The sequence below is a fragment of the Chenopodium quinoa genome, unplaced genomic scaffold, assembly GCF_001683475.1.
Source record: "Chenopodium quinoa cultivar QQ74 unplaced genomic scaffold, ASM168347v1, whole genome shotgun sequence".
Taxonomy (NCBI): Eukaryota; Viridiplantae; Streptophyta; class Magnoliopsida; order Caryophyllales; family Amaranthaceae; genus Chenopodium; species Chenopodium quinoa.
This window is the reverse complement of record NW_018742249.1, coordinates 21,725-35,299: the sequence shown is the minus strand read 5'-3', so window position 1 is coordinate 35,299 and position 13,575 is coordinate 21,725. Positions and strand designations below refer to the sequence as shown.

Here is a 13,575-nt window from a genome sequence, read left to right as displayed (position 1 = left end):
TTTCTAAAATGAAATCAATAAGTACTTCTTTAGGAAGAGTTCTAAGGTGATTAGGATCAACAAATACCTCTTTAGCTAGTTCTTCATTGTAAGCCTTTTCATCACGTTTGGCCATTATACAGAGATTGGTTGTTTCTTCTTCAGGTTGTTCCTCCTCATATTCACTCTCAGAATCTCCCCAAGTAGCAATTATAGCTTTCCTAATGTCTGCTTTGTTGTAAGGAGTTTTGTTGCTCTTGTTTTGTTCCTTATCCTTCCCTTTTCCTTTCTCAGTTTTCCACAGAGGGCATTCACGAATGAAATGATCTAGGGACCCACATTTGTGACATCCGGAATCAACTTTTGAGGTAGAGGACTTTCTGGTGAAGTTCCTTGTTCTATTGTTTCAATTAAACATTCTTTTGAACCTCCTCACCAACATGGCATCCTCTTCTTCATCCACCTCAGATTCTTCTAGATCACTAGCTTTGAGAGCCAACCCTTTTCCTTTGGTTCCTTCACCGCTGCTTGTTCCTAAGTGTAACTCATGAGTCATGAGGGAACCAGCAAGTTGCTCAATGTTGAATTTTGTGAAGTCCTTAGTTTCCTATAAAGTAGTCACCTTGGCTCTCCATCTTTCATCTTGAGGGAGGCTTCTTAGAACTTTACTAACCTGCTCATCAATATGGATTTGCTTTCCAAGAGAAACAAGCTCATTAATAATGTTAGTAAACCTGATTAACATTTCCTGGATTGTTTCTTTAGATTGCATTTCAAAACGTTCATATTTAGACATAAGTAGATCAATTTTAGAGTTTTCACCTCGTTAGTTCCTTCATGTGTTACTTTAAGTAAATCCCAAATTTCTTTAGCATTTTTACAGCCCATAACACGATTGTGTTCATGGGGACCAAGACCACAATGAAGTAATTTAGCAACAAGTATATTAATTTCCATTTTTTCAAAATCTTCCTTATCAAATTCAGACATGGGTTTAGGTACTACCTCATTTTCACCAACGGTTTTGGTGATTTCGAAATCACCAAATTCAATAACTCTCCAAACTTGGTAGTTGTCAGCTTTGATAAAAAATTCCATCTTGTTCTTCTAATAGGTGTAGAACTTCCCATTGAACATACGAGGACGCTGCGTAGAGTAACCTTCTTCCAGTTTCTCGTGATTGTTCATGTTGCTTCCAGGAACTTAACTCGTCAGGGTTTCCTGATTTCTTCGAGGAACTAGCTCTAATACCAATTGTTGACTCGAATGAACAATACAAGAGGGGGGTGAATTGTATTGTAGAGGAACTAGGATAATTTTTGCGGAATTTATAAAGGAACTCAAACAAAAACTAAAAGTGCAAAGAGAGATTTTACGTGGAAACTTCTTGGCCCTAATCAAGAAGAAAAACCACGAGCACAAGGGATTTTAAACTCAACTCTTAATAATAATAGGGAAAACAACCTATTACAAATTAAGAATCTAAACTCAAGTTCCTCAACGAAATTAAGCTCCCTTCAACTGATCCCTCAATCAGTCAATCTCTCTAACTCTCTCTTTCTCCTTGCTTTACTCAAATCAATAAAACACTCTTAGAGTTTCCCCAAACTCTATCCCAATACAACTCAAGATCAAACTCTAAATTGCTAAGTACAAAGACACTCAAGGACTCAAGTGGATTATGACTCTTTTTAAAGCTAAAAGACTGTAATGCTAAAGTATATTTTTCTCAATAGAAAACCGAAGCTATATATTTATAGGAAAATTAGGAAGTTGAAATAATCGTTGCCTCAATCACCACTCAACCACAACTCCCTAAAAACTAGGAAGTGTAAGGAGTGGGATCTTGGGCAGCAAGTAAATCGAAATACTAGGAAGTGGTTTTACTGCTTCCTAAATTATCTCAACTTATTTTGACAAAGTAAAACACACGTTTAAGAGAATATTATTCCTAAACAGATTTTCCAAAGAATAAGATAAAATCAAAACGGAAAATCTTTTCACAAAAGATATTTTAACTTAAAAGATATTTTCGAAAATTAACAAGTTAAAATATGGAAAATAAAATCTTTATCATAAATAAATTTAAATCCACTTGAATCCTAAATTATCATAGTACTTGGCATAAATAAAAGAAGCCTAAAATAAAGATAAAATACATTAGACTCCTTGAAACTCTGAGAAGCTTCGACTCTGAAGCTTCAGTTCCTCACTCAAGGAACTTGTCTTCGAAGCTTCAACTCTGGAGCTTAAGTTCCTCACTAGAGGAACACGACTTGTGATTGACTTCTTTATCCTCCCACATCTGACTTTGATCTTGTTCCATGCTCCCTTCTTACTCAAGAATTTCATAGCCTAAACCTGTCATTAATAACTAAAGCTAAAAACGAAGGTTAAACTTATATGGGTTTGCTTAGGTTCTTTGAGTCATCATCAAAACTTAAGGTCAACACTTTTCTATGGTCATAATTTATAGAATCGAAGATGGTGTGAACTGTGAAGAACTACCTTGATATCCATATAAAAACATCCTTTTATGAAAGTAAAAAAAAAAAAAAAAAAAAAAAAAGGAGGCACTGTAGTCTGTAAGTGTATTTTTGGTATGTATATTGGGAAGGAATTGAAATAAAACAAGGAGATTGAGTAATATAAAATGCCATAATTTGTTATTTGATATACACATAAGAAATGAATCCCTTGTACATGATTTGTTGATTTTCACTTAGAAGTGATTTATATGTTAATTTGTGTGTTTTAATTCACTAGATGAGTTAGCTACATATATCTTAATGAGGCAGTAATTAATTGTAGCAACAGATCATCGTAGAATATATTTTTAATTGGAAAGTGTTTATTCATATTCAACTCTTATAAAGTACAGATTACGCCAATGGCTTTACAGTTATTTCTTCTTCCATACAAAAGTAAAAGCAGAAAATAATGGCTTGACATTGAAATAACTGTATGAAAAACTCAATGTGAATAGAAAGTTTGCTGGCTCCATGTGAACAAAAAATAATGGCTTGAAACTGAAAGAACTGTGTGAAAAACTCAATGTGAACTATTTGAACTCGATGAAAATATTAATATTATTTTTATTATTTTTTTTTAAAGCCGATAATAAAATAACCTGTGCCCATACTCCTTTAGCTATAACAAAGCTAATTTTAATAGTTGGGGTAGTTCATCCCAAGTCTCACATGGAAGAAATAAGGAAGAGAAGACTTTCTTACTCCCTCCGTTTTTAAATACTTGCTCCACTTTCCTTTTTCGGCCGTTTTTAAATACTTGCTTCATTTCCTTATTTGGAAAGCTTTTACAATATTTAATTCATTTCTACTACCTAGTGAACCCAACAAATATCATAGTTTATTCATTTCATATTCTCTCACCTCCAATTTCTCCACTACTTTTGCTTTTTACAATTTTTTTTTATTTTTCCACCAACCCCACTACCTGCATATTTTATTACTTTCTCCAATTTCTCCAAAAACTCCGCACATGGAGAAAGGGAGCAAATATTTAAAAACGGAGGGAGTATAAGTGAGTGCATACTCGAAATAGTATGAGGACTTTTGGGAAGGTGCCCAAAACAAATCCGTGCGGGCTAGGCCCAAACCAGACAATATCATATTAATGTGGGGTGAAGTGTGCGTGCGACCCGTTAAGATGGGTTACCCGGACCCAACAAGTGATATCAGAACCGGGACAATACGCGCGTGTGGGACGATTCCCTCAAATGTGTGATCTTGCGGTTGTGGTGCATTGCATCGAAAGTACTTCTGATATTGTGGTCCTTGGTCTAAAGAAGAGGTTTGTTTGGGTAGTTCATCCCAAGTCCCATATGGAAGAAATAAGGAAGAGAGGACTTCCTTATAAGTAAGTGCATACTCCAAATAGTATGAGGCATTTTGGGAAGGTGCCCAAAAACAAATCCGTGCGGGCTAGGCTCAAAGCGGACAATATCATACTAATATGGAGTGGAGTGTGCATGCGACCCGTTAATGAGGGTTACGCGGCCCAACAAGGTGCAACACGTGGACTTCCCAGGAGGTCACCCATCCTAATACTACTCTCAAGCGGAAGCTCAACAAGATCTAGAAACTTGCCTTACGAACCACACCTGTAGAGTCCTCAACGATTGTCACACCCAAAAACCCAGAGTCTAGGACGATGACTATGATTCTAATGGAAACACTCTCAATTTTGTGGATTATTTTCTCTATGAAATTGTACGTATGTTGTAATGTCATATTTATAATATTAAAAGTCCTTATCACTTAAGATTTTAGTTGTAACCAACTCTCAACGGGATAAATATCATCGTATTTACTTGCCTAAAGTATAGATAATATCCCCTTAAGTGATATAGATCAAGTAAAAAAATACTTGCTTAAAACAGGATAAACTTTGGAGGCCACTTAATCTCCAACATTAACAAAGATGTGGCCTGCCACTTTAGCGCCCCGATATCCTGAGTTTATGAAAACTTATGTGTGCGCTTAAGTAAATCAACGACATCTGTTTCTAATTCTTCAATGAAGAAAATGAGAAAGGAAGAAAACCATACCCAATCGCCACACTTAGCTTGATACTTTGCACTTTTGTGATGAGCTGCACCTATCACCATATGACCAAGTACAAAATCAGACATTGCAGACTGTGAGAAGGGCAATGACCCTATTAGGTCAACACACACATCTATCCTTGTCTTGCCCATGAGTAGAGTAATGACAGGGTAAAGTCGTATCCCCTAATCAAAAGTAAATACCTAAATCCTCTAACTAAAGTAGATAGGGAAGTAGGGTCGATCTCCACAGGAAAACAAGTCTTTTTACTCCTGATTAATTATTATAATCTAAATTATCTAAGTAACCAATATTTATGTTTGAGTATGAAACTAAACTACAAAGAATAGGAATAGGGAGAAAACAATATATAAAAGGATCTAGGGCATAGGTTCACAAATAAATAATACTCCAGGGTAAAACATAGTAATCAATCATTGACATTGCATAAATAACATGATTAACAGGCTCTCGCAATTTATTAATCAACATAGATCTAACAGGCTCTCGTAATTTACTAGATCTAAGTTCTTATTGAAAATAGCCTTTAATATCAAATTAACATCTGCTCGATTCATCAATTCAACATTGCTAAACATTCACAATCAAATTACATCTGCTCGATTCATAATCTAATTGCAAAGAATTAAAACAATCCAATAAGAAATTATCATGCAATACCAATAATCAATAATAGTCAATCATCAATGCATCAGTTGACCAGATTGTAAAGGGCTTTCGCTACGTATTACAATCACATAATTAATTTACCGATATTAAATCTCATCTCTCGAATCTCGACTTAACCATTTATATATTAATCTGCCTATTGAAACTAGACCTAAACATTAATTCTCATCTCTCGAATCTTGAATCAATATTGTCAAATTCATGCATAAAAGATAGGCCTAATCTAGTCACAGAGCATTAAATCAATCAATAGGAAATTAATCTAGCATTGATAATCAACAACAATAATTTACCCCTTCATATTATTTATTAGATCCCCACAAACCCTAGAAAGAAAACTACTCACACACAATTAAATATAAACTAAATAAAGCAATTAAACAAGACATGATCAAGGAAATAGATTAAATAAAGGATGAAATTAAACCAAGAGTTGTAGAGAGAGAAACAAAAGAGAAAGAAATACTAAGAGTTTAATTAAGAGGAGAGAGAGAAAAGTTAGAGAAAGAAAAGAGAAAAGAAAACTAAACTTAAACTAAAACTAATAAAAAAAACAAAACTAAAACTAATGAAAAGGAAACTAAAAACTAATTAATCTCCCCACCCCCTACGTAGTACGTACTACCTCCTTTTATAGGAAAAGGAGTTTGATTCTAAGTCAAACTCTAATTCCACTATCAAAGCTGCTGAATTAGGAGCCCACTAGAGCCTTAAACCGACTTAAAGAATAGCTGAAGTAAAGCCCAAGGAAAAAGCGCGTCCAACTGCTTATTTATTTAAGTGATTGGGCCCGATTGCTTGGAGCTGCGAGCTGGGCTTTGTGCTTCTTTTGTTGCCCATTTCTTCTCTTGTTTGGTCCGTCGTGATATAATAACTTATAAAATCTTGGACCTTCTCTCGTATCAAGCCCTTAATTGCCAGATTAAATTTCTCTAACTCGGCCTTGGGCTTTAAATATATGGTCATAAAATACGATTCGATTCTAATATCTTTGTAGTGGCTCAATAAGCTCGGGAATTATCATAATTGCGCAAATTCCTACAAAATAAAACCATTCTCTACAAAAACACTAGACAACGTATATTAGTAATAAAAATAGCTCCGTAGAGCTCAAATAAGCACAAATATGACCGTGAGACGGGGAATAAAATATATATAAAATAGACTCATCAAGTAACATGTTCGCAGGACGGATAGACTTGTCTTGCCCACCACATAGCCCAATGTCAATCTCCTTACCTATAAAAATCCCAGACCGATAACTGATATTGACGACTGTGTCACGAACAATATTATGGCTATGTTTAATGCCAACAATACCAGCGCATAACACAACATGATCTTCATTGATATCTCCGACAAAAACAAGGGGACCCCCAGCCGTAACATAGCACAGAATGATAAGTCTTATCGTTCATAGTCTGACGTAACCCTGAAATAACATACTATTGATTACGATCATTGTTATGTTATATTTATTCAATTCTGCAACTAGTTTAATTTCATTATAGAGAGTAATGGGTGAAACACGAAACCTAGAACTATTTCTCATACTTGTCTCTTGTCTTTATTAGTATGCAACTTACTACCTCCGTTACATATTATTTGCAATGATTTTGACATAAAGTAGAGAGGAAAAATGTCTAATCATTGCAAATAACATGTAACAGAGGTAGTATATTGTTTACAACTTCGTACTCCCTAGTTTTTTTTTTTTTTTTATTATTTTTTTTATCATTTTCTCTCTTTTCCATGGTCCCCACTAAAATATTAAAAATATCTATCTTCTCTCATATACTTTCTCTTTCATGGTCTCCATCTTACTTTTACTATAATAATTTATTCACGCACTCACAATATTATATCAATAACTATATATACTAAAAGACACACCAACAATGACATGTGTCATCTCTTGGTGTGTCCTTAGTTTTTTTTTTTCTTTTTTTTTTTGAAAAAAAAAAATATTTAAGAAACAAATTATATATAAAGTATTAATTTCCTATAAAGTGTAATAGAAGAATTTGATGGATCTTTCCGAAATAAAACATATAGACAAATATAAACTTAAGCAAAAAAAATAAAAATAATATTTCTTAATATAATTTGTTATGGACTATTTTAAAAGTAAATATATATTATGTACTACAAAAGGAGTGTTTTTTCGACGCTACTACAAAAGGAGTGTTTTTTCGATGATATAGCCTCGACGCTAGAGCAGGGGCGTCAGCAGGTAATTACAATATCCGCGTTTTCTCGACGCTTTTTACAGTCGAAAGTAACTTTAGACTACAAAAAGCGTCGAGAACACTAACATGTGGCCCGCACGTGAACTTAGTTAGCTGTACTGCACTCAAAAAACCGCCCAACATCACGAAAACCTACTTTTTTTTTTTTTTTTTTTTTCCATCATTCGATTTGAATTCTTTACAGAGATTCATGAAGTCATGGCCTAGAGTTTTACTTCAGATCATCTTTCTCCTTGCGTTTGTCATAATTCTATCACAATAACTTATACATCATGCCGAAAAATATTTTCTTTCTATCAGGTGGTGCGCATTGAAATTTGATTTGCTGATAGCTATTGCTCTCGTTCTCCTCACAGGTTACATTTTTACATAAATCTTTGTTAATTCTTAACTCTTAATAGATATAAATTGCTTCTTTTATTTTTTGTGTGATTTTAATTGATACTTGCAAGTTGCAATTACCCAATTTTACTCGTTGTAAAACCCTAGGTTATAGATCTTGTTGAATTTCTATTTCTACAATCGTTTCTCTTAGTTTCTGGATATTTTCTTACACATTAGTGATTTATTTGATTGTTAATTTCATTTGTTAGATATATTTCATTACGGCATGTAAAACTTGACATTGATTTTGTTATTCCATTCTTTCAGAGTTATTGGTTGGACCAAAGTAGAGTTTGGCCCTTAAATAGAAGAAGAAGGGGTTTTTGAAACCAAAGATCACCTTCTCATTATATTCAAGGAAAATGGTGGGCAGTAGAATCGCCGGGTCTATAACAACAGGGGCGAAAATCGCTGAATGTATGTCTCTTTGCAATTTGTGGTTTATAAAATTGATATGAAACTTTAATTTCTATTTTGTTTCTTTGATGTGAATTATTATTAGTGATTTCTCAACTTAGCTGAGATGAATTCATTTTTCTAGGTATGAAAAGTTCTTGGTGTTTTTTTTTTTTTTTTCAATTGCAGATTTATTTCAGATATAGTATTAGTTTCTAAAGGCTTCAAAAAAAAAAAATAGTATTAGTTTCTAAAATACTCAGCTTCATTATTTTGGTTATATTGATTTGCATTAATTTTGTTCAAATATTACTTTTGTTTTAACTGAACTAACACTTCATATAGCACTTGTTACCTCTGTTGTTGTGGTGCCTGGTTTAAGTAAGCTCTGCGTGTTTATCTATTTGATCCTAAAATGCCCCATAGTGTATAATCTCTCTCTATTTGATGCTAGTATGATATTAAATTGAAGACCCTTGTATTACCAAATCCTACATAACTTACTTGACTTTCGTGCATCTCTTTACAAATTGAGGTATCACTTGTGAATATCTTATGAAGATAATGATTAATTGATTCTTAATGTTGTCTAAATTATATTGCTACTTTTGGTCAACTCAAGCTAAGTTTCTATATATCAGTCTCTAGATACAAGATATGATTGCATTTTCATATTTGTTTTCTTAGCATGTCTGAATATGACTACTATTAGTTGCTTAGTTATAGTCTAGTTGGACTTCTCTACCCTTAAACATGGATGATATATTTATTTAACTTTTTTTTTTTTCCATGTCAATTATTTATTTCTTTTTTCTATGACAACTTAATTTCTGTTGTTAACTTGCTATATATCTTTATTAAGGAGTATAAAAAAAAAAAAAGGGAGAACAAGATTGTTTTTGTTATGCTTATTCTAGAAAGTATGCTTGTGCTGCTAGCTAGCTTAGCTTCTTATAACCTTATAATAGTCACATTAGTTTGGAAGACCTCTGTACTTGGCTTTTGTCAGTCTCCCACTATTAGTGGTTGCCTGAAATTATTCATTACAATAATCCTGATGAAATTTACCATCCTGTTAGTACTTGCTTTGTCTGTATTGTTTAGGTATTTGATACATAGACAATCGATATTTCAAGGTTTTTTCATGTATACAAAGTTTTAATATGTTTCACTGTGCTTCTATTTTATCTCAAATTTGAAAGTTCAGCTTTTTGTTCTGCATTTGAAGCATGATTATGATGAGTTTAGAGTTGTTTGATAGCCTCTTTTTGGTAAATTTATAATTTTGTTTATTCCTTTTGGTTGCGTATGTAATATGGTTCTTTAGGTAAAAGTCCACATTCTTTGATCTTTTTCTCTTTTGTAAATTATATCTCTGGCTCAGGTGGCTCTCACACTATGGTCTATGATCTTGACATGGACATGTGGCCAAACATTCATCACCGAAAGAAATACCTTTAAGAAGCTTAAGGTGTAGTCATTGGTTGTACCACGCTAAAAGATACATGTAAGTTTTTTACCAGCCACTTTACAGAATACATGTCTGTTTTGTGTATTTACAAAAAATGAAAGTTCTAAACCCCCTACAAAATTATGTCAAAAATGAAAAAATATTTGACTTTTCCTATGCTTCCTAGCTTGTAGCATCTTTTACAACGGCAACGAGCTGCTATCAACAAGTTAATCAAATAAGCTGCTATCAAATGGATAAAAATTCAGATCAACTTGCACTTAAATATTCTTTGAGTGCTAAGCACTGCACCAATTTTGGTGTATGGTGTTCAGTGGGGTGCTACAATGAACTATATATACTTTTGATTATATAGTTATCAACAACTACATTTTAGTGTTCTTTTTTTTTTTTTTTTATCTTCCTATGTAAATTTCAGCTCTTGGATATTTAGAGTGTATGCAATTGTGCTCTCATACCTTTTCTTTTAATACCTGGCTTATTTAAACTTTTGTGATGATTATTGTAAACCTTTATTGGTATCATATTGTTTGTGGTTCTGATTATATTTGTTTGAGCTTGCTTAATCTTCATCACTTGAATTACTTTTATTATTTCTTGTATATTGTCTTTTTTTCAATGGCTTGCTTATGCTGTAAACTGCCTTTTTCTTTTTCCTTGGGTGCTTCCTCTCTGCAAGGAGCCAGACAACTTTGTGATTAGATTTCCTAGTTCTTAATCATCTTATCATGGAGGTTTCAATCTTGGTAAGCAATTACGGTAGAATATACATGATTAAACTGTAGTTTTTTTTTTATATATATATTATGTTGATTAAAGAACAAAAATATTAAGTCATTTGATATTTCAGGATTGAACTGTGTTGATGCTGTTAATTTTGCTCCTACTCATTGAGGGTTTGGATCAGAACTCTATCAACTGTATCATAAGCCTGCTGTACTTTCTCATGAGGAGCTGCTTTGCATGGCTGCTAAGGTTGGCTGACTTAAATGAACTCTATAAATTATTTTTCCCAATTAAGATTTTAGTGTGGTATGGTCTGTATAGTGGACCACTCACTAGGTTTATTTTTTATTTATTTTTATTTTAAATTTTTATTGTTTGGAACATCTTGTTACTTCAAGAGGGTCCTTTTGTTGACTATTTTGTTTTCAACAATATAGGAGTATATGAAGGCTGAGTTTTGTGTAATTAAGTCAGTATTTGTCTTTTTTTTCCCCTTTTGATAAGTTTTTTTCTTGTCAAGAGCAGTATACCTTTGCCACCTACAATCCATGTTTCGCTGTGTTTGTTTATTGGTTAATAATTGGCGGAATTTCTTTACAAACATATTTCTCATAGCTATATGGGGCCTGTCATTTCTGAGAACATGATTGCTGATAATTCTGTGTATATACTAAAGAATGTGACACTGGTGCTTGTGTTTGGCATAGAAGTGTTTAATTTTCCGACATGATGAGCGAAAATATGTTCTTGGTATTAAATAATATATGTCAGATTGTTGAGGATCTTATACACATCCTTGAGTTGAAATGAAGAGTCGGGGGTGATCTTAAGATGCCAATTTTTTCTTTCCACTTTTATTAACTTCTGCTTGTTAGCCCTGTTGTGTGTGGATGTGTTTTCCTGGTTCTTTTAATTATTTTGGTGATATGAACAGATTGTTTGTGATGCTAAAGTAGCACCTTACATGAATAAGGAGTTACTGAGGGTCTTTACAAAAGAGAAGAATGGGATGGAGCAGCTTTGGAAAAAGGGCCTTGTCAAAACATCTGTTATGTACTAGTTGAAGAGCCTGGATTGGTTGTTTGTCTTGCAGCACTGGGAAAGCCTTTGTGAATGTAATCCAAGGAGAAGCAGCCTCCGATATCGCTACTCTCTTGCGGAATTAATTAAACGAACTGTTAGTCATAACAAAGAATGTAATATCATAACTAATTTCTTAGAAACATTGTTGTGCTAGGTAGTTTTGCTCTTGTATGAATATTTGAGTCTTAGGGAAGATACTAATTAATTTATATACAATGAAATGAGATTTTTTTAAAAAAAATTACTTTTGGAATTTTTTTGTAGCACAATGATATTTATAAGATGTCTTCAACAACCTGCCCTAATATTCTATAAGGAATTGTCGAAGCATTTCATTATATAGAACATTTTTTAATGGCAAGGTCGCTAAAAAGCGTCGCTAACTTGGATATATACAAAGTTGATAAATTATATACTAGGCGTTAAGGACAATAAAAAGTGTCGACAACTTTATAATCAGAGACATGAAAAAGCGTCGCGAACTTTTAGAAGCTGTGCGAAATATCCAAATCTAGACGCTTAGTATAAAAATTTGGACGCAAATTTGCGTCGAGATTCTCGACGCTTTTTGGTGTCCTACAAATTTCGCGACTCACGTTTTTTCGGACGCTTTTTCAAAGCGTCGAGAAAAAATATTTCGAGGCTTTTTTGCGTCGAAAATAGGCCTTATAAGCGTCGAAAATGCACGAAAATTCTAGTAGTGAATATTTATATATATATATATATATATATATATAATATATATATATATATAATAGAAGCTACATACAAACTTAAATAATGAAATGCGAATATCAAATCATCAAATGATGTTGTGTGTTTCATTAAATAATTTATGATTAGAATTTCAATCAATTATTACTTTATGGATCGGATACTTCAATAATACTTGCCAAGAGTGACACATGTTGATTATTCTTAGTGTGTGTAATTTTTCCTTACATTTTTGTTGATTTTCAACATTCAATTGATATGAATATAGCATATGAAACTAAATAATATAATAAATGTTAATTTTAAAATTAACCATTGAAAATTACGTACATGGCACGGGACCTAACCTAGTTACTATCCTAAAAGTTTGTGCAATTTAAAGTGATGAAAATAATAATAAAAAAAAGGAGGGAGTTGTACTTTTCAATTGTTTTCCATCGTTTGTATAATACTACCTCCATTACACATTATTTGCAACGATTAGACATTTTTTCCTCTATACTCTATGTCAAATCGTTGCAAATAAGGTGTAACGGAGGTAGTAATTTTATTTCTTAATTTGGTAATTGATAAGTACACCTGTGGTATATTTAGGCCTACCAGTAATTGGGCCCGCATTCAATTTCTGCCATTATCGTTGATTAATTGGTAATAACCCTATTCTTTTTATTAAACAATTGTTAATGATGATGGTTTAATTAAATCATTTTCCAATCTAAAAAACACTCTTACTCCTTACCAAACATGCCCTTATATTCTTTTTACACAACTGCCAGTGTTTGTTGATACCCATTCAAATGCATGTGAGGTTTTCTTGAATTTGTTAATATACTCGTTGCAATTTCCAAGGTGAGTATCTATGGGCGAGTTATGTAAATAGGAGGGTAAGGAAGTAGTTTCCGCTGATTCAATTTTTGCTTCTTGGAAAAAGTTGGCTCTCTAGTGGTACATTATAATGTACCATTATGCATGTATAATGTACCACTAAAGTATAATTTGTCTGAATAGTATGTTTTGTGGACTATTACGAGTGTAGTGATATTTTTTACCATCATACAAGTTTAAACTTCTAGAAAAAACTGACTCTCTAATGGTACCATTATGCATGTATAATGTACCAATAAAGTATAAGTTATCTTAACAGAACTTTTTAATTGAAAATTGCCATCATATATGCGCTGAAATCAATAGGCACTATGCGCCAAGACTTAACCATCACTCTTCTGCTAAGACAATATCATTATAATATTTACAATGTAATACGGAGTATAATAATTGAATATTTCCAGTTTATAAATACAAATTTGGATACTTG

At 32.8% G+C, this 13,575-nt stretch overlaps 1 long non-coding RNA gene across 3 annotated transcripts; it reads left to right on the top strand.

Annotated features, from left to right (window-relative positions):
• The first annotated feature begins 7,628 nt into the window (after positions 1 to 7,628).
• LOC110682726 lies at positions 7,629 to 11,779 on the top strand. 3 transcript variants are annotated; one of them, XR_002503458.1, is made up of 6 exons: positions 7,629 to 7,842; positions 8,138 to 8,287; positions 9,651 to 9,773; positions 10,417 to 10,483; positions 10,588 to 10,712; positions 11,398 to 11,779. It is a non-coding gene; the product is annotated as an uncharacterized LOC110682726 (long non-coding RNA). The 3 variants fall into 3 exon arrangements; XR_002503457.1 differs by having other exon boundaries at positions 9,904 to 10,483; XR_002503456.1 differs by having other exon boundaries at positions 9,651 to 10,483.
• Positions 11,780 to 13,575: the final 1,796 nt, after the last annotated feature.